This window comes from Canis lupus, chromosome 36 (genome assembly GCF_048164855.1).
Source record: "Canis lupus baileyi chromosome 36, mCanLup2.hap1, whole genome shotgun sequence".
NCBI classification, from domain to species: Eukaryota; Metazoa; Chordata; class Mammalia; order Carnivora; family Canidae; genus Canis; species Canis lupus.
The window spans coordinates 6,636,727-6,651,231 of record NC_132873.1 but is presented as its reverse complement, the minus strand read 5'-3'; the positions used below and the strand labels follow the sequence as shown (position 1 = coordinate 6,651,231).

Here is a 14,505-nt window from a genome sequence, read left to right as displayed (position 1 = left end):
ACTAAGCCCCAAGGAACCAGAAACACCAGATAATTCTATGATATCTCCATAATGCCAACTTGGCGGTTTGTGTTAGTGCCACCTTCTTATTGAAGAAGGAAGTGATTAGAAATGGGTGAAGAAGAGCAAAGGAAGTGGTGAGAGAATATAGGATGATGGCTTTTCTTTTCCTCCTCTTCCTCTTCTCCTCCTTTCCCTTCCCCTTCCCTTCCTTCTCTCCCTCTCATTTCCCCCCCTCCCCTTCTCCTTTCCTTTCTTCTTACTTTTCCCCTTCCCCTTCTTCTTCTTTCTTCTTCTTCTTCTTCTTCTTCTTCTTCTTCTTCTTCTTCTTCTTCTTCTTCTTCTTCCTTTTCCTCTTCTGCCTTCCTAAACTGTTTAGCTAAAAACCAAGCATTCTGAGAAAGTTTAGTCATGCTTCTCCAGCTTTGCCCATCACTGGACTCCTTCTGGGTTACCACTGCCAAATATTTGAAAATGTCTGAAAGATTATTTTTTGTGGAAATATGGTCAAAAGTTTCAGGGAAATAGACAAGTTTCTAAGAAGTTGGACTCCAAGAAAAGGGTTCAGTGTGAGTGGAAAGGAATATTTTAAACAAATCTGGTCCTAAGATGTCAGCTATATGCAAAAGTGATTAAACAGTATTTAAGGATTAGGGAGGACGATGCCAAGGGGTACAAAAACCTTTATTTTAAAGATGAAACAAAGAGATTAAGTTCTGAAATGTTGCTAGAAGACTAGACTCTTTTGATAGAACTATTCTCCTATTTTCTTTCTTTTTCTTCCTCTTTTTAATTTTCATTTTATTAATGTGTATGGCATGGGAATCCATTCCATAACCTTTCAGAGAGAACTGGCCAAGATATCTCTATAATGGGTCCAGGATTCTATTCACTTCTTGGTGACAGTGTAGCCCAAATGGAGATTCACCTCTTAAGGTAAAGGCCAGAGGTCCTGAAAACCCATACAAAGTGACAAAGTAATGAACCATCTGTGTTCCTACATCATTTTCTTCTTGTCCATCTATTCTTCCACTTGTATGTCTTCCCTTGATAAGCAGAACCTCTAAATTAGAATGCAATAAGCACATCTATAAAGATGGACTTCATCATTCTTCCTCTAGTTATTTCACCTCTAGGAACATGATTTTTTTTCCTAATGTGTAAGATTTTGCTCTAGTATGTCCTTTAGGCCTGACAATCCTAAATATCAAACATCCTATGTTCTAAGTCTTTTCATCCCTACTTGCTTTCAAAACTAAGAATAAAACCGAGCCAGATTCCTCAGGTAATGTTTGTCTGTTCAGCAGCTTTCTAACTTTGTTACACCAAGCCCTCTAAAAATTTGGTACAGAGGAAGGGATATAAGAAGACAATTAGAAAAAGCAAGTGGACCTTTAGGAATGTTCAGGGGTCTCTATGACACTCAGACATGGAATGTCAGAGTTTGGGAGGAACTTAGAAATTATAGCCCAACTCCTGCCAATCTCACCAGCTGTGGCATTGGTCAGGGAGTAGACATATCATTTGCATTTTCTGAGCTTTGTTAGTGGCAGAGTCAGGTCTGGGACCCAGGTTTTCTGATAACCTTTCTTCCATGAAGCATTTCCAATCATATTATCTTGAGGTTTGTTCACTCTGGGGTGTAAATGAAAAGCAGAAGTTTTGTTTCCATCTGGAATGAGCATGGGACCCTCTATTGAAAGTGTTCTAATGGGGATCCCTGGGTGGCTCAGTGGTTTAGTGCCTGCCTTTGGCCCAGATCATGATCTTGGAGTTCTGGGATCAAGTCCCATGTCGGGCTCCCTGCATGGAGTCTGCTTCTCCCTCTGTCTCTGTCTCTGTCTCTGTCTCTCTCTCTCTCTCTCTGTCCCTCATATAAATAAACAAATAAAATCTTTAAAAAAAAAAAAAGAAAGTGTTCTTAGGTCTCACAGCTTTAACAATGAAGACTCAAGTCAGCTCCAGAGGCAGACTAGGAGAGAGACCCCAAAGCAATCATAGAGTCCACCATCAGCTCTGAAACCACCAAGGAGCAGCAATCTCTTGGGAGAATTCAGCATTGACTATTAGTTCTCTTTTTCTATAAAATTGTTTTCTCTCTCAAGGCCCCCAGCCCCAACACCCAGCCTCAGCTGTAGAAAAGTGAATCTTCTTTAAAGAGCCAGCACTTGACCTTGCTGAATAAGGACTAGAGAGCTATTCATTCATCATGGAAAATTTCCTAAGCAAAAGGAATGCATTTATCTTAATTCTACCCTTATGTTTATATGATTCTTTTCCTGGAGACTTCTACTCTTAATTGCAAAGAGAGAAAAAGGAAGAAAAGAAAATCCTCAAAGAACACACTTTATAGCTCTCTGTACTCAGGTCATGCTGATAAAGTAGGCTTGTGAGCCGAGTAATTTGGGTTTCTATTACCTCCAGCAACCAGGGTTGTGCGGTCAGACCATTTCCTGAGAGTGTTCTCCTTCCCTGAAGGCCCACCCATTCCAGCCTATTAGACTTGCCTTGCAGGTTGTCTGGGGTTTACCACTGCTCCTCAGGACTTGAGCTGAACGCTGGGAAAGACAGATTGCAGAGGAAAAGACAAGAGAAAATGGGAGTTAGCATAAACAACAGGAATTTAAATTATACAACCAGCAAAAGTTGTCCAGGGAGGATTCCCAGGGCTGGAATATATTTTAAAATCTCCACGAATAGTTTAAGATTTAGATCAAGCCACGGGGCAGAATAAAATAAAGATAAAGAAGATTGAATGAAAGAGATATTTATTTGATTCATTTTCCATCTATGAATACTCTCATGTGCAGGCTAGAGAGAGACGCTTGGTCATTTGTCCAAGGCAAACTGTCTGAAGGGTGTTTTCTCTCTGGTTCACTGTCATCTCTCTTCTTGGCCTTTGTCTCTCCCAGCCCTAAGCACCATAATACACTCACATCCTAAACCTATTTTGCAGCTTAGTTACTTGCCAGAATTTTGCTTTCCACTTCAAGCTCAAACTTCTGACCTTTGAATTCAGAGACCTTCTATCAACCGTATTTAACACACCCCAGCATCTCTCTCTCATGCCCTGTCTACTCCTCAGACTTGCCTCTCCACCACCTTAACCCTCAAATCACCCAGAACCAGCCCCAGCCAGAGATAGTGAGATAAGCCATGCCCACCATTTGAACCCTCAAATTGCCTTAATCCCATTTCCTCTTCTCTGTGGGGTCTAATGACCATCCTAGCCCCTATTTCATGTATGAAATTCCCAGTATCTTCATGGATAAGACTGCTTTTCTCAGGATCCAGGGTCCAGCCCTCTAGAATTCCCTGTCTTCTTTCCTCAAGAAACTGCCAATAAGTAAGGATTTGAAAACAAAAATCTGGACCAAGTCATGAGTGCTTGAAAACTGACCTCACAGATGACCAGACTAAGTGCCATTTTCAGTTCTATAATCCCATTCCATCCTCACAGTCATCCTGTGAAATGGCATAGAGACAGATCGGTATTTGAGGTCTCAGTTAAGGATGGAACTTGTCTGAGGTGATGCTAATAGCTTTTCCTCTCACCTAGAGCAAAAAACAACCTTCTTAGCATGGCCTACAAAGACATACATGATCTGTTCTGTGTTTTTCTCTCTGACTCATTTTCCACCCCTTCTGACTTCTCATTGATTTTTCTACTTTATGCTAAAGTATAACTTTCAAAAGCTTAAAACATTATTTCCATTAAAATATGCAATCAACACATGTCAAATATTTTACTCAACTCATTAGTGAGAGAACCACTTAAGATTGGTTCAGAAGAAAATTTGAAGAACAGACATATATGTGTATACATAGGCTGTCAGAAATGTTAAAGTGAATTTTCTAATAAGTGCAAACCTGGTTAATATCATATAAGACAATGAAATACAATGTTCAGATCAATAAAACTGATACATATTTGGGTAGGCTGACCAAGAGAAAAAGAGAGGACTCAAATTACTAAAATCAAGAATGAAAGAAGAAACGTCATAATCAATCTTACATAAATAAAAATGCATATAAAAGAATACCATGAACACCTGTATACCAACAAATTAGATAACTTATGGTAAATGGATAAATGTCTAGAAAGAGAAAAATAGTAGAAATTTAATCAAGGGATATAAAAAATAGGAATAGATCTATAACAAGTAAAATAATGGAATCAGTTATTTTAAAAGCTGACAAACACTCAAGAAAAATGAATACAAACCTCAAAACCCTTCCAAAAATGCAGCAGAGAGCACTTCTCAACTCCTTATATGAGACCAGTATTACTTGATCCTCACACACAAAGACATCACAAGAAAATAATATTGGAATAGGCTAATTTCCCATATGAATACAGACACCAAAAATACTCAACAACGCACTAGCAAACTGAATTAAGCAACATATAAAAATAATTATTATGCACCAAACCAAGTGGGACTTATCCCAGAAATGCAAGGTTAGTTTAACATCTGAAAATTACTTAATGTAATATACCATATTTTTTAAAAAGGACCAAATCTAGGGGTACCTGAGTGGCTCAGTGGTTGAGCGTCTGCCTTCAGCTCAGGTCGTGATCCCGGGGCCAGTGGATTGAGTCCCACATCGGTTCCTTGCGGGAGCCTGCTTCTCCCTCTGCCTGTGTCTCTGTCTCTCTCTGTGTCTTTGATGAATAAATAAAATCTAAAAAAAAAAAAAAAATCCAAACATTTAAAAAAAAAAAAAGGACCAAATCCATATGATCATCTCAATAAACATAGAAAAAAATAACTGACAAAAATCCAACACCTTGCATGATTAAAAAAAAAAAAACACTTAGCAAACTAGGAAGAAAGGAACTTCCTTCTTTGTGATAAAGACCATATACAGACACCCACAGCTATCATACTTAATAGTAGAAGGCAATAAAAAGAAATAAAAGGCCTCCAAATCGGCAAGGACAAAACTCAACTTTCACTATTCACAGACAACATGATATTCTATGTAGAAAACCCAACAGACTCCACCAAAAAATTGCTCGAACTGACACACAAATTCAGTAAAGTCAGAGAATACAAAATCAGTGTACAGAAATCTGTTGCATTTCTATGTATGAATAATGAAACAGCAGAAAGAGAAATCAAGGAATTGACCCCATTTACAATTGCACCAAAAACCATAAGATACCTAGGGATAAACCTAATCAAAGAGGTAAAAGTAAAAGATCTGTACTCTGAGAACCACAGAACACTTACAAAAAAAATTGAAGTTGACCTCGACCATGGCAATTTCTCGCTGGACATATCTCCAGAGGCAAGGGAAACAAAAGCAAAAATGAACTATTGGGACATCATCAAGATAAAAACCTTCTGCACAGCAAAGGAAATAATCAACAAAACTAAGGGCAACCTTTAAAATGGGAGAAGATATTTGCAAATAACATATTTGATAAAGAGTTAGCATCCAAAATCTATAAAGAACTCAAATTCAACATCCTACAACCAAATAATCCAGTTAAGAAATGGGCAGAAGACAGGAATAGACATTTTTCCAAAAAGGACATACAGATGACTAATAGACACATGAAAAGATGTTCATCATCATTCACCAGGGAAATACAAATCAAAACCACAATGAGATACCACCTCACATCTGTCAGAATGGTTAAAATTAACAACAGGGGAAACAACAGATGTTGGCAAGTATGTGAAGAAAGGGGAAACCTCTTACACTGTTGGTGGGAATGAAAACTGCTGCAGCCACTCTGGAAAACAGGATGGAGATTCTTCAAGAAGTTAAAATTAGAACTACCCTACAACCCAACAATTGCATTATGAATACTTAGGTATTTACCCAAAGGATAAAAAACACTCTCTCTTTCTTTCTCAAATAAATAAACAAAATCTTTTAAAGAAACAATAGTCAAATTATGGAAAGAGCTCAAATGTCCAAAGACTGATGCAAGATAAAGAACATGTGATATATATATATACACACACACACAATGGAATATTACTCAGCCATCGGAAAAGAATGAAATCTTGCCATTTACAATGACATTGATAGAGCTAGTTTATTATGCTAAGTGAAATAAGTCAGTCAGAGAAAGACAAATGCCATATGATTCCACTCACGTGTGGAATTTATGAAACAAAATAGATAATCATACAGGAAGGAAAAAAAGAGAGGGAGGCAAATCATAAAGGTGACTTTTAACTGCATAGAACAAACTGAGGATTGCTGAAGAGGTGGGAAGGGCATGGGCTAAATGGGTGATGGGTGTTAAGGAGGGTACTTTTTGTGATGGGTGTTATAAAGAATTGATGAATTGCTAAATTCTACTCCTGAAACTAATATTAACTAACTAGAATTTAAATAAAAACTTGAAACATTAAAAAAATAGTGAAATACTGAATGCTTTCACCATAAGATCAGGATCAAGACAAGATCATCCATTCTTACAACTTCTTTAACATTGTTAGGGGGTCGAGCAAGAAATTAGGCAAGAAAAAAAAATAAAAGTCAACCAGATGAGAAAGGGAAAAGTAAAATTGTGTACTTGCATATGGCATAATTTTGTATCTAGAAACTACCAAGGAGGGATCCCTGGGTGGCGCAGCGGTTTGGCGCCTGCCTTTGGCCCGGGGCGCGATCCTGGAGACCCGGGATCGAATCCCACATCGGGCTCCCGGTGCATGGAGCCTGCTTCTCCGTCTGCCTGTGTCTCTGCCTCTCTCTCTCGCTCTGTGACTATCATAAATAAATAAAATTTAAAAAAAAAATATTTAGAAACTACCAAGGAATCTACTAAAATACTATGAAAACAAGTTAGAATCAGCAAAGTTGGAAAATATAAAATCAATATAAAAACATCCCTTGTACTTCTACATACTAGCAGTGAAAATCTTGAAAATTAAATTAATAATTTAATTCTATTTATAATAGTTAAATACTTAAGAACACACTTTTTTTAAGATTTTATTTATTTTTTTATTTATTTATTTATTTATTTATTTATTTATTTATTTGAGAGAGAGGGGGAGAGCACAAAGAGAGAGGGAGAGGGAGAAGTAGACTCCCCGCTGAACAGAAAGCCCAACACGAGGCTCTATCCTAGGACCCTGAGAACATGACCTGAGCTGAAGGCAGACGCTTAACCCAACTGAGCGACCAAGAATACACTTTAAAAGAAGTACAGGACATGCACTGATGATTACAAATTGTCACTGAAAGAAATAAAGGAGCATCTAAATAAGCAGACAGATATTTCATGTTCATAAATCAAATGACAATATTGTTAAGATGACTTTACTCCCCAGATACAAAACTATCCCTATCAATATACCAGCTGCCTTTTTTTCCCCAGAAATTGACAAACTTAAAATTCCTTAGAAATCTTAAAATTCCTATAGAAATTCACAGGATTCAGAAAAGTTAAAACAATTTTGAAAAAGAAGAACCAAGTTGAAGAATTCACTCCCTTACCTGAAAAATTACTACAAAACTATAGCAACCAAGAAAATGTGGTGCTAGCATAAAGATAGACACATAGCTCAATAAAATAGAATTGAAAACCCATAAATAAAAACACACAGCAATTAATGTTCAACAAGGATGCAAAGATAATTCAATGGGGGAAAGAATAGTCTTTAGAAAATGGTGCAGTGACAACAGGATAAGAAACAAAACAGATGAACATGGGTGGGGGGAAGAGAGAAGCAAACCATGAAACAGACTCTTAACTATAGAGAATAATCTGATGGTTACCCAAGGGAAGGGAGAGGGGAAAGATAGGTTAAATAGGTGAGGAGGTTTAAGGAGGGCACTTGTGATGAGCACTGGTGTTGTATGTAAGTGATGAATCACTAAATCCTACACCTGAAACTAATATTATACTGTGTGTTAACTAGCTGGAATTTAAATAAAAACTTGGAGAACAAAAAGAATTAATATAGATCTTTACCATGTAACATACACAAAATTAACTCAAAATGAATAATAGACCTAGATGTAAGAGCTAAAACAACAGAACTCTTAGAAGAAAACATAAAAGCAAATTATGGTCTTGGGTCAGGCAGTTGTTTCTTTAATACAATACCAAAAGCACAATCAAAAAAAAAAAAAGAAAAAGAAAAGAAAAAATAGTACTTAAAATTTAAAACTTTTCTTCTGCCAATAATACCATCAAGAAAGTGAAGACAACTCTTACAGTGGGAGAAAATAATTGCAAGTCATATATTTGATAAAAGACTTCTTCCCAGAATATATAAAGAATTCTTAAAACTCAACAGTAAAAGACAAATTTAAAAATTGGCAAAGGCTTTAAATAGACATTGCTCCAAGAAAAATATAAAAATGGCCAATAAGTGCATGAAATGATGTTCAACATCATTAGTCATTAGGGAATGCAAATTGAAACCACAAGAAATCACCTCATACCCACTAAAATGGCTATAATCAAAATGATGGATGATAATAAGTGTTGGCAAGGATGTAGAGAAATTGGAACCCTCACGCGCTGCTAGAGGGAATGTAAAATGGTGCAGCCACTTTAAAAAATAGTTTGACAGTTCCTCAAAATACTAACCATGGCCTTGTCATAGGACCCAGCAATTCCACTCCTAGGTAGATACCCCAAAGAAATTAAAACATGCATTCACATAAAAACTAGACCTGTTGTTCATGGGAACATTAGTCACACTATCCCCAAAGTAGAAAAAACCCAAATGTCCATCAACTAATACATAAAAAGACAAAATATTACATTTCTATACAATTGAATCTGGCAATAAAGACTGAAGTATTAATACATGCTATAAGATGATTGAACCATGCAAATTATGCTAAATGAGGGAAGCCCATCCCAAAAGACCACATAGTGTATAATTACCTTTATATAAATTTCTAGAATAGGCAAATCTATGACAGACAGTAGATTAGTGATTATCTGGGGCTGATCTGGGAGAGAGAGATAATAGAGGGGATGATGGAAGGAAGGGAACCTACTAATGGGTATGGGTTTTCTTTATGCGGTGGACAAAAATTAGATTGTGGTGGTGCTTGCATAACCCTATGAATATACTGAGAAAACATTGATTTAAATGGGTGAATTGTGTGGTATTAAAATTTTAATTCAAAGCTGCGTAAATTGTATTGTTTAGGGCCTTCTTTACTACAGAGTAGAATTCAGTTATAGCTCTACAGGACAAAATTAATTATACTGTTTTAGAAAAGAATCATTTGCATTCATATAAGTTTTCTACAAGTTGAATTCCACCTCAACGGAATTGTAAAGTAACTTAGGCAATCAAAAGTCAGTCAAAGGAAAAAAAAAAAAACAGTCAGTCAAAGGGGATCTCTGGATGGCTCAGCGGTTTAGTGCCTGCCTTCGGCCCAGGGCATGGTTCTGGAGAACCGGGATCGAGTCCCACATCGGGCTCCCTGCATGGAGCCTGCCTCTCTCTCTCGCTATGTCTCTGCCTCTCTCTCTCTCTCTCTTTCTCTCTCTCTCTCTCTCTCTCTCTCTCTTTCTCTCTCTGTCTGTCTCTCATGAATAAATAAATAAAATCTTAAAAAAAAAAGTCAAAGAGAAATATCTCAGCATAATCGGGTAAGCCCCAGAAAATACCCTCGATGATGCTCAGCTCTCCTCTGAAAGGCTGTCCAGTGATGTCTTGTCCATTTCCAAATCTTGGACTATTTTTCTGTGACATGTCTTTGAACATTTCCAGCATGTTCCTACCAAAAGGCCTTTGCCAGTTCTATGCTTTCTGCTTCAGGCTTTCTTCATATGTATCTTAACTTGGCTCATTTTCCCTTTTCATTCTGGTCTCTGTTCAACTACTCCTTTCCCAGAGAGAGAACATCCCTATATATTAGTTATCTATTACCATTAAACAAATCACCCCCTAAACCTCTGGCTTCATACAACAAATATTTACCGCATAGTTGTTCTTGATCAGGAATCCAGGATCAGCTTATCTGGGTGTTTCTGCCTTAGTGTCTCTCATTCCCTTGCCATCAGGATGTTGGCAGGGACTGCAGTCATCTGAAGGTTTGTCTGAGGCTAGAGAACCAGTTTCCTAGAGGTTCCTTACAGGGCTTTTGACAAGAGGCTTCAGTTCCCTGCAACCTGAGCCTCTTAAGATGCTTGAGTGTCCTCGTAACATGTTGGTAAACTTCCCACAGAACAGACATTTCAAAAAATAAAAAACAAAACAGGAGAAAGACACAGTGATTTTATTATCCAGCTTCCAAAGTCATACCCCATGACTTCCACTTCAGTCTATTTCTTAGGAACAAGTCATTACATCTAGAGCACACTCAAGGCAAGGGGAATTAGGCTTCACATTTTGAAGTGTATGAAAGAATTTATGGACCTATTTTAAAACATCAGGACACAACCCCACACAAACACATTCTCTTGTCAGGTCCTCTCTACTGCCTTATCCAATTTTTGTTTTCTTTATAGCATTTGATAATATTACTCCTGTGGCAATTTTGACTTCCCCACTGTAATGTGAGACCTAGAGAAACAGGAATTTTGCACTGGCCCACATCAAATACCCAGCACCTAGAATATTCCAGTCATATAGTAGTAGCTCAATGACCATTTTGTCCTAAATATACAAATATATGGATGAGTTACAGGAGCAAAACCAGGTTAGGGGTTCTGACTCCTAACCTTGTTTGTTTCCCAATTTTTTTTAATCTTGAAGAATTCTAAAGTTGGAATGTAACTCAGTGATTGAGGAGGAAGGCAAAAGGGGGAACCCACTCAGTTCTCTATGAAGTTCCTCTAATTGAAACCTCCTCCACTCTACCATGCTTCCCAGATCTAAGACAAACACTGCTGACCAAAATTTAGGAAAGTCTGTCTCTGCTCCATACACACGAACAACCCCCACCCCCTTATCTTTTAAGAATCAGCGTGGGAGCTTGGGGAGTACGTATGTATCCGTGGGCCTCATATTTCCTCCCCTACCTATAAATAATAAGTTGGGGAAACACTGAAACAAGCCTGGATCCCAGAGTTCAACACAAGCATTACATGTAGGTTTGAGAGTAAGAGAGCTTGAACACTACCTTGCATGTTCATGTTTGTTTGTTCAGGATTTAGCAGTGTTTTTGAAGCCAAATGTTGATGCTCCCTGGCTCTGGAGAATAAGGAAACCCACACCCAGTTAGGAAGCAGATTGTAATGGGAAGTACACAGGATTGAGAGTTCTCCACTAATTTGCTGTAAGTCTTATTTTCCATACTTGTAAAATGGCAGGTGCAGTTGGGGAGTACATACATAACTTCACATTCCTATTCAGGCTCTAATATTTCATAAGGTTCAGAGATGTCTTAAGATCCCTCAAATAGTCTTTGCCAGCTTCTTACCAGAATCAGCATGGGATGTACTTGCATTTCTCTGTCCCTTGTCTAGCAACCTCTAGTATCTAGAAAGCCGGGGACACCGCACCCCCCCCACACACACACACACATACACACACAAACTGGAGCCAGTGTGGCATCACACTGCTTCCCAGCCTGTGATGTGCCCTGCAATCTGCTTCCCAATTAAAGAAGAGAGTGAGGGGGTCAGCGTGGGAGCAGAAGGGTGGCAGTAGCTCAAACGTGGAGACAGAGGTGTTATTTCAGAGATGATGGCGAGTTCACCAACTCTTGGCAGGTGCAAATCTCACTGCTCCCCTTGGTGTCCCTCCACTAAAGCTTCTAAATCAAAACCAAAGGAGCCCTGGTCCTCAGGGCAACACTAACCCTTAGGAACCACCTCATTAAACCCAGTGTCTAAAGGGACGGCGGTGAGGGTGCAATGGGGTCAAAGATTTGATTTGCCCTCTGATTAATTTGCAGGGAGAAAAACATCTTAAAACTTTCCATCTGTGTGTCTGCCTCTGCTGAGTGGAGGAGCAGTGCCCTCAAAACAATAACAGTCATGATAAGAGGAAAACAACGGCCACTCTGTGCAAGTCCTGGCTCCAGACAACTCCCTTCCCTGCAGAAGGAAAGGACACGGGACTGTCTCCCTTGGGAATGTCTGGGAAATCATACTCTGGCTAAAGATTTGTGTCCTAGGGCTGCCACATTTCAATCAAAAGCTCTTTTAGCAGAATGGAGGAGGAGGAATAAAAAAGTTATTGAGAGGCAGGGAATGGGTAAAGGGCAGAAAACTCAAATTTTTACTCTAGGCCTGTGATATATGCAAGCTGACAAATGTGAAGGAATATCAGGGCTGGGACAGCTCTCGGAGATGTAGTCCAATGCCCTTCCTTTCCGATGGAGAAATAGCAGAAGCTAAAGGCTCCTGTCGTGGTCGTGTTAGGGGGAAGACCACCTGAAGATCAGGAGGCTATTGTTAGAGCTGCATATGGGACTGAAAGGGTCTGAAGAACACAAGAAGCAAGTGGCTTCCACTGATCTCTAGAAACTGATTAGTAGTTAATGACTCTTTGGGAGGGTTACAGTGAGGATGGGATCTAGGACATGCCTGGATTGCTAGGGTAGGATACCGTGTCCAGTGGTGTCAGTTATTAAGGCAGGAGACACAGGAGAGGGTGTGAGACTGTGTTTCCTAACTGAGAGGGAAATTTAGTTCCAGTGTCCAATGATCAGTTAGGCTTAGACTTCAGGAGAGAGGTCAGATCTGAGAGACAACAACATCCAGGTGATAATGCCAATCATGGGAGAGGACTCAGAAGCACTCTGTGAAAACAAAGAGGATAGAGGAGGATAGAGAACAGGGCACTTGAAAGGTACTGGTGCTTGAGAGGCAAGGATAGAAAAGAGAACCACAAAACCTAAGGAGATGCCAACGGGTTAAGGAAGGGATAGGGAGTGGGCGTATGAGACTCCAGCATCCAGGGATGGTGAGCCCAAGTGTGCTTTTCTAGGCTCCAGGAACTCTGGAGCTTTCCTGCCTATCTATCCTTCCTTGGCCATGATGAGGCAGAAAGATCTCCAATCTATCTATTTGCCCTGTTTGGTCCTCTTAGACCTACCAGTATGATGAAGCTGTACAAAGGCAGATATAACTCAGGGTGGGTGCCTCTAGGATCAGCCTCCACTTAGAGATTCCCCTGAATGCTCTGTTGACCCCATACACTGAAGGTCTGGTGTAAGATTGTGTCTCTTCAGGCCAGGCAGATGCTGCATCAGTATTTACAAAACTCCAAACACCTGGACTGTCTTCTATTAGCAGACGTAGATGGGGGATTGCAGAAAAGGTGAGAGGAAAGAGGGAGAAGAGAAACAGTAGGGAAGAGAAAAAAAAGGAAGGAAAGATCGGTGAAAGCCAACATCTAAATGGAAGTCTATGCTTTCAAAGACTCTATTTCTCTTTGAATTCAGCAAAGTGTCATTAATAAATAGGCAATAAGCTTCTACTACCATGGTGTGAAACAAGACCTCAAATAAGCTCCACAAATTGGTGAACCAGGAGTCAGAGGGTGTAAAAGAAAGAGCACAAGTGTAAGAGTCATGGGACTTCAGTTCCAAATTTGGTCCTGCAAGCAATGAGTTGGAGGTCTATGGGGTAGCTCTCTTCAAGAAATGTTTCCCCAGCAAGTAGACAGTTCTATGTCAGACCCTACAATCAACAGTTACACATAAGACATCATCCCTACTGAAAAGCAGCTCCTTGATGACAAAGCAAGAACACAGCACTGTTGAGAATCAAAACAGGAAGAACGGATTTGAATCCTAGGGAAAGAGGAGTAGGTCTTGAAAGATGAACATGATTTTCACAGTACGAAGTTACCGTAAAATATGTCATGAAACAGCAAGTTCAGGAGCGAAAGTACAGAGCAGAGAAAGGACAAAGACTTGTTAGAGAGCCCTAAGCCCCCATTTTCACTAAAGGATGGGTACATGCAGGAGGGACACGGCAGAAAGGGCTGGAGGCATGGAATGGACCTGAGCAAACCACACTTGGTCAGCTTAGAGTGGGGGGATGGTCTCCTGTTACTTATGAGATTGCAACTGAAGTCTTGTCTCATTAAGATCAAGTCACCTTAGGTGCTGCTAATCCATCAAGTGGGAGACACAGAACATGAAAGATTGTTCAGGAAGCTGCTCAGCTGCTTGTCTTCTATGAGTCTCTGTTCCTTCATTTACACAAGGGAGGGTTGGGGAAAGCTAGTATTGCAGGTCTTTAGTCCCTTCTAACATTCTGCTTCCAGGTTTAAATAGATGTAAGGCAAATGGAGGATAACTAGGCAATTCTCAGGAGACGTGGGTGCCACATTGGATGAAGGAGCCAAAGGAGACCTGGGAAAATCTGCCACTGATTGTATGTGTGTCTATGTTGTTGTTTTTAAGGTGATTGAATTTACCAAGATTACTCAGTAATTCAGTCTCATTTGATTAGAGGCTAATTCATTATCGTTGGCATCCCTTAGGTACAGAGCCATATCTTATTTGTTTTTTTAAGATTTTATTTATTTACAAGAGAGAGAGAGAGAAATAGAGAAAGAGAGGGAGAGGCAGAGACACAGGCAGAGGGAGAAGCAGGCTCCA

At 39.4% G+C, this 14,505-nt stretch overlaps 1 long non-coding RNA gene across 2 annotated transcripts in view; it reads right to left on the bottom strand.

The window, feature by feature from the left end:
• Positions 1 to 293: 293 nt before the first annotated feature.
• LOC140625405 (uncharacterized) overlaps positions 294 to 14,505 on the bottom strand; it is a 173,586-nt gene continuing 159,374 nt past the window's right edge. For both annotated transcript variants that reach the window (XR_012024742.1, XR_012024743.1), the window contains 2 exons: positions 4,535 to 4,686; positions 294 to 2,558 (listed from right to left, as the gene is read on the bottom strand). This is a non-coding gene — a long non-coding RNA (uncharacterized lncRNA). The remainder of the gene's footprint in view (positions 2,559 to 4,534; positions 4,687 to 14,505) is intronic.